Source organism: Scylla paramamosain, chromosome 19 (assembly GCF_035594125.1).
Source record: "Scylla paramamosain isolate STU-SP2022 chromosome 19, ASM3559412v1, whole genome shotgun sequence".
Lineage (NCBI taxonomy): Eukaryota > Metazoa > Arthropoda > Malacostraca > Decapoda > Portunidae > Scylla > Scylla paramamosain.
Genome location: NC_087169.1, coordinates 11,256,142 through 11,262,088, shown reverse-complemented (window position 1 = coordinate 11,262,088; position 5,947 = coordinate 11,256,142).

The window sequence follows — 5,947 nt, the reverse complement described above, 5'->3', positions numbered from 1 at the left end:
GCTGATTCTAGTCCGAATGGCATACGTAACCACTCAAAATAGTCGCTGGGGGTACTGAAAGCAGTTACCTCCCAGGACATAGGCGCCATTGGCACCTGCCAGTAGCCACTAAGTAAATCAAGGCTACTAACATTTTTATTCCCTCGCCCTAGAGACATTAGCAGGTCACTTCGGACTGGAGGAGGATACCTATCGTCTTCAGTTACTTCATTTACACTCCTGAAGTCAATAACAGTTAGAAGTTTCCATCCTTTTTGGGAACAAGAAACAAAGGTGAATTCCCTAGAATGTTGTATTAGACCTTCTTCCAACATATCTTCAACTGCTTTGTTAACTAGTTTCCTTTGCTTGTGGGATTGGCGGTAAGCTGGGATATGCACAGGCTGGGTACCTGGCTTTAGTTTTATGTGGTGTTCTGTTTTATCAGGAACATCCAGACTTTCTCCAGGTAAAGCAATGATGTCTCTTTACTTCTTCAGAAACTCCAACAGTGATGGTCTTAACTCAGGATAGTCTGCAGTAGTGACAAACGATTCAAGGGTTTGTGTCGCAGTCGACATGTCGGTTTTTGTTCCGTGCAAGGAGGAGACGAAACCAATGGGTATTTCCAAAGGTTCAGATACAACCAGTTTTTCATAAGCTCAACAATACTCCCTGTTTAAGTTTGACTGGACCTCCGGTGGTGTTTACCACAAGAGCAAAAGTCCTGTGTCCTTCATGAACTGTATTTAGCGTTGACTCAACAACTAGTCATTTTACTCGACTGGGGCCTTTAAGGCAGATGTTACACCCTACAGTGGCATTTGGGACTGACACGGGGATGTGTACAGCCATTCGGTCTGGAATGGTGTGAATCCCAATCACTGTGGCATTAACAACGTTCCACTTCCCATTTGGTCATTTATATTGTTATGTTTTATTTAGGTAAGAGGCTGATTTAGTGCAGCCGTTGGGTTAGACCGCTTTCCTGAAACAAGTGATGTTCCTTCTTTAACAGAACTAGGCACGGCCGAAGCTTGAAAAGTACCGACCAAACTTTCGTGTTTCCTTTCCCAATTTAAGGCTATGGGTATAGGTTGATCCAATGCCCTGAAGCTTCTTCCCTTGAATTTCATGGTACTGTACTCTGGGTATATCATCATATGGTTGATAAAGAAAAGATGACAAAAAGTTGAATCCACTGAGATATCAACTCATTTATGAAATTTTACCATCACTGACCTAATAGAGATGAACAAGTATTTAAAAGAAATGGGTTCCGTAATAAAGCAAAATCCTATACCCAACTTTCACCTCAAAACGCAACACAAACCCACTTTCTTGACCAGCCTGATACATTCTGTGAATTCTTATCGAAACTAATTTGGATCTAACCTGACGTGTTCCCCTAGATAGCATGAATAATCCACAAGGAAGATCCACATGTTTTAGACAGTAATCCAGAAATATCAATACATAAACTAAGGCAAACACATATAAAATTCAAGAAACACACGGAAACTGGATGCATTACTCACGCTATTCCAAGACACGACAAAAGATGTCGAAGGGTGCAGCCATGATCCCTCTCCTGCTTCCTTCCTGTGCTCCGTCCTTGCTCATCCCTAACAAGTCTTTACTTAATATCTCGACTCCCCAGCTGACCCTGCACAACTGGAACAGGAAATCCCACACACTCAGCCCTTGCACTCAGCTGACCTACATTCGAAATCGCCGCAGAAACAGACGCAAAACAAATAAGACGCCATGAGCTCTGCTTCCATCACTTGTAACTTCTGCTGCTGAACCAAACGGCGTCATTCCACGTCCATTTAGCATTGCACCTTAAACTCCTCTCCTACATGGCACATAAGAAAACTCAAGCTTAGTTCCGTAAAGTGAGGGGAGTGATAAATAGAACTGTAAGATGGAAAACTTGGTGTAATAAGATCGACACTAGATCAACTGTTTACCACGCACATGGAGTCACTTACGTCACTGCTTGTCTGAAGTTGCCAGATGTATTTTGCTGACTGTACGAGATTTCATGCAGCAAAAAAAAGGCACCAAAATGCGAAAATTACGTATATACTAACTTCTACTCTATGGGTACCAGGTTTCTGTCTTTAGAATAAAGTTATGAATCCTCTTCTCCCTGTATGCCTTTCAACGGCGGCTGCTCTCCGTTCATTTATAGTAATACGTACTGCTGGGCACCAGCAGGACAATTGCCATGTTTTGACGGCCTTTTCAACGGTACTTCTCCCATGTAGATGATAATTTCATTGAGTTTGAGTGTCCTAAGGTGTGATCGGATATTTGTTTTTAATGTCAGTAACGAGGTAAACCGTTTTCTCCAGTCTCTGCGTCTACTGGAGAGAAAGGTTGTAATACGCATTAGCGACAACGTCATCACAGCAATTTTCCCCTGAAACAACTTGCTAGATTTTATTAATATGATGATGATGATGATGCTTCACTCTGAGCTGATAGTTGACATGATATCAGTTGTCTCCCTTTGATTTTATTATATTCCCCAAAGTTACGTTTGGAAATTCCATTGATAGTGGCACTGATAGCTTAGGTTTTCCCTGGCGCACATTAAATTAATCTAGTCCTTCAAGTAGTTGTAAAATGGTGAACGTTTTAACATATATAGTGAAACACTAAAAAATTACGAGTCTTCACTTGAAACAATCCTAAACTATTGTGCTAGGGGGGGCACAAGTCACTGTAGGACCGTCCAAGCAGGTGATAAGGAAACAGTAAACACTGGATAGAGAAGTTCAAGTATGTTAAAAAGAATCCACGATACAGAGCAAGACTTACTAGCCCGGGGGCTGATTGTGACTGACTACTGTGACTAGGCGCCAGGCGCGCAGGAGAGACTAACAAAGGCCCACAAACAGAGCAGTGAAGAAGAAAAGGGTGATAAATAAATGAATAAATATATGATGGATAATAATACATGTAGTAATTATTGGAATAGTAATAATCATAATAGTTATAAGAAAAGAAAATGAACCCATACATGTACAGACGGCTGCTTACTTGATGAAGCAGCCCTCCTATCCTTATTTTTTAGCTGAGGCGACATGAAAACTCAAGGGATTTTAAAAGATAAATATCATTGGCCAGAAGTCGTGAAGTGTAAATTAAGCCGCACCTCCTTTCTCAACCCACTCCATGTCCGCCTCTCCATCCCCGACTCCCTCTTTGTTTCTACATTTCTCATACACCCCCTGCCTATCACTTCCATTTAAGCCCCCCTTTCTCTCTCTCTCCCCCCGTGCTTCACATTCCTCCTTCAGCCCCCCCCCTCTCTCTCTCTCTCTCTCTCTCTCTCTCTCTCTCTCTCTCTCTCTCTCTCTCTCTCTCTCTCTCTCTCTCTCTCTCTCTCTCTCACACATTCAAGACAGTATATATAGTGTAACACACGCACACACACACAGACAGACACACAAGTACGTTCCACTTTTTTTCCGTACTCCCGTGTATGCTGCCGCGGAAGGCAGTCGGTCTTATCATCGAAACAATTTGAAATAGACGTAGGTGTGACCATTTACATGATTTCTACCTTGCGCCTGTCTTCCCTATTTGCTCTCTCTCTCTCTCTCTCTCTCTCTCTCTCTCTCTCTCTCTCTCTCTCTCTCTCTCTCTCTCTCTCTCTCTCTCTCTCTCTCTATCTATCTATCTATCTATCTATCTATCTATCTATTTATCTATATATCTCATATCTAAACGTTCAGGACAATTTATACAGTAACACACACACACACACACACACACACACACACACACACACACACATAGCGCAGGTAGAGGGTAGTAAAAGGTCATCATTCCCTTGGGTCTAAGAATTAACCTCTGGAGAGAAAGAGAAAGATGAGGGTGGCGGGGGGTGTTAAAGGCTACAAGACGCTGTCTTGCCTCTTGTAAGTGTAAGCGACAACTTGATTGCATTATACCCACCTTTGTTTAATAACCGGACTGTCGTTAGAAAGTACCTATAGGTACTTATTTTTTTTATTTCTTTGAAATAAGTTCAACTGTCTGAGAGAGAGGGAGAGAGAGAGAGAGAGAGAGAGAGAGAGAGAGAGAGAGAGAGAGAGAGAGAGAGAGAGAGAGAGGGGGGGGGGGGATGAAGGAGGAATGAGAAGCACGGGGGTGGAAAAGAGGGACGGAAAGGAGGACGTGGAAGGGAAGAGGAAGAAGGCAGACCTAAAATACACGTCAGAGGCAGCTGTAACCAATGACAGCTGCCATGAAAAAGGATGACAGATGTCACTTTTGTCAGCAATATAGGTAAGAAAACTGTGTGTACCCCACGCCCACACTTGAATCATTCAGAGAGAGAGAGAGAGAGAGAGAGAGAACCCCTCATCATCCATTCCTCCTCCTCCTCCATTCTTCATTTTCTCCTTCTCCTCCTCCATTCCTCATTTATTCCTCCTCCTCCTACTACTACTACTACTATTACCACCACTCTCCACCCATCCTCGACCTCCATTTCTTCTTCCATCTCTATCTCCTCTCCCTCTATTCCTCATTTCCTCCTCCTCCTACTACTACTACTACAATATTCTGCACATCTTATTCTGGAGAACACCTGAAAATACCTGAAAAACGCTGGAAATTGAAGGAAATATTGACGAGCAGACGCGGGTAGGAAAGAGGGAAGGTCTCTGTCTGGGTCCTGATGTTTCAAGGTGGGCGTTCTGAACAAGGCTGCAACATGCGCTTTATTCAAGCCTTATTTTGAGCATTTTGGGGATTATTTTCTATTTTCGTGGTTAATTCTGGCTTTCCTTTACGTCTGAGTCTAGAAACACACGGAGGTTCAACTAAATATTGACGTATAGGCAGGGAAGGAGGGAGAAAAAATGTTCGTCTCGGTTCTTGTTTTTACATACGGCAATTCATTTTGAAACTCGCGAGAAGACGCCCAAACTGGACTGCACTGTATATTCTGACCTGCCATATACTTCAGCTAACACACTGAACATTGACAGAGAGAAATTGTAATGGAGGGTTGTCCCGGGTCTCGGTACCCTGATGACGTCACTGATGACGTCAATCTTATATACCTATGTTAATCCATTTTGAAATTGACCGTTCGAAAAACGGAACTAAACCGGAATGCTTTATATATTCTGACTTGCCATATACTTTAAAAAATACCTGGAATATAAAAACATTTCCAGGTAGACTAATAATAAAGAAAAATCTAAAACACAATGTGTAATTTTTACGAACGGGGTCATGATATCGAGTAGGAAAACACAGCTAGATTAGATTATGTTACATATTCTCAATACAAAAAAAATATTACTTTCCAGACGAATAAAGGAAACACAAATTTCTCATTGTATAAAAATAAAAAGATATATATATATATATATATATATATATATATATATATATATATATATATATATATATATATATATATATATATATATATATATATATATATATATATATATGTATATATATATATATATTTTTTTTCGTATCTAGCAACGGACCAATTTTTAATTTGAAAATATGAATTGTTACACTAGATTTTATTAAATATTATTACTTGGAATACATTTCTGAATTTTTTTTAAAGTCTTAAATCAAACACCAAAACGACCCTAGGCGTGCTAATAAAAAAAAAAAATGAAAATTTATAAAGTGACGAAAGTGTTATTTTAACCAGAAGCAAAAAAAAAACAGCAAGACAAAATTTTATTACATACTATAACTTGTTATACTTTCCAATTAATAAATTGAATATCAAAACAATACAAGCTCTACTAATAAAAAACTAAAGTGATGATATAGAGCCGAAGTATTTTTTTTGCACCTCTCCTCAATACCTCCTCCTCCTCTCCCCTCCCCTTCACACTCCTCCTATCTCCTCCACCTCCACCTTCTCCACCTGCTCCTAAACAGCGAGTCTTTAAATCACCTGAAAACACCT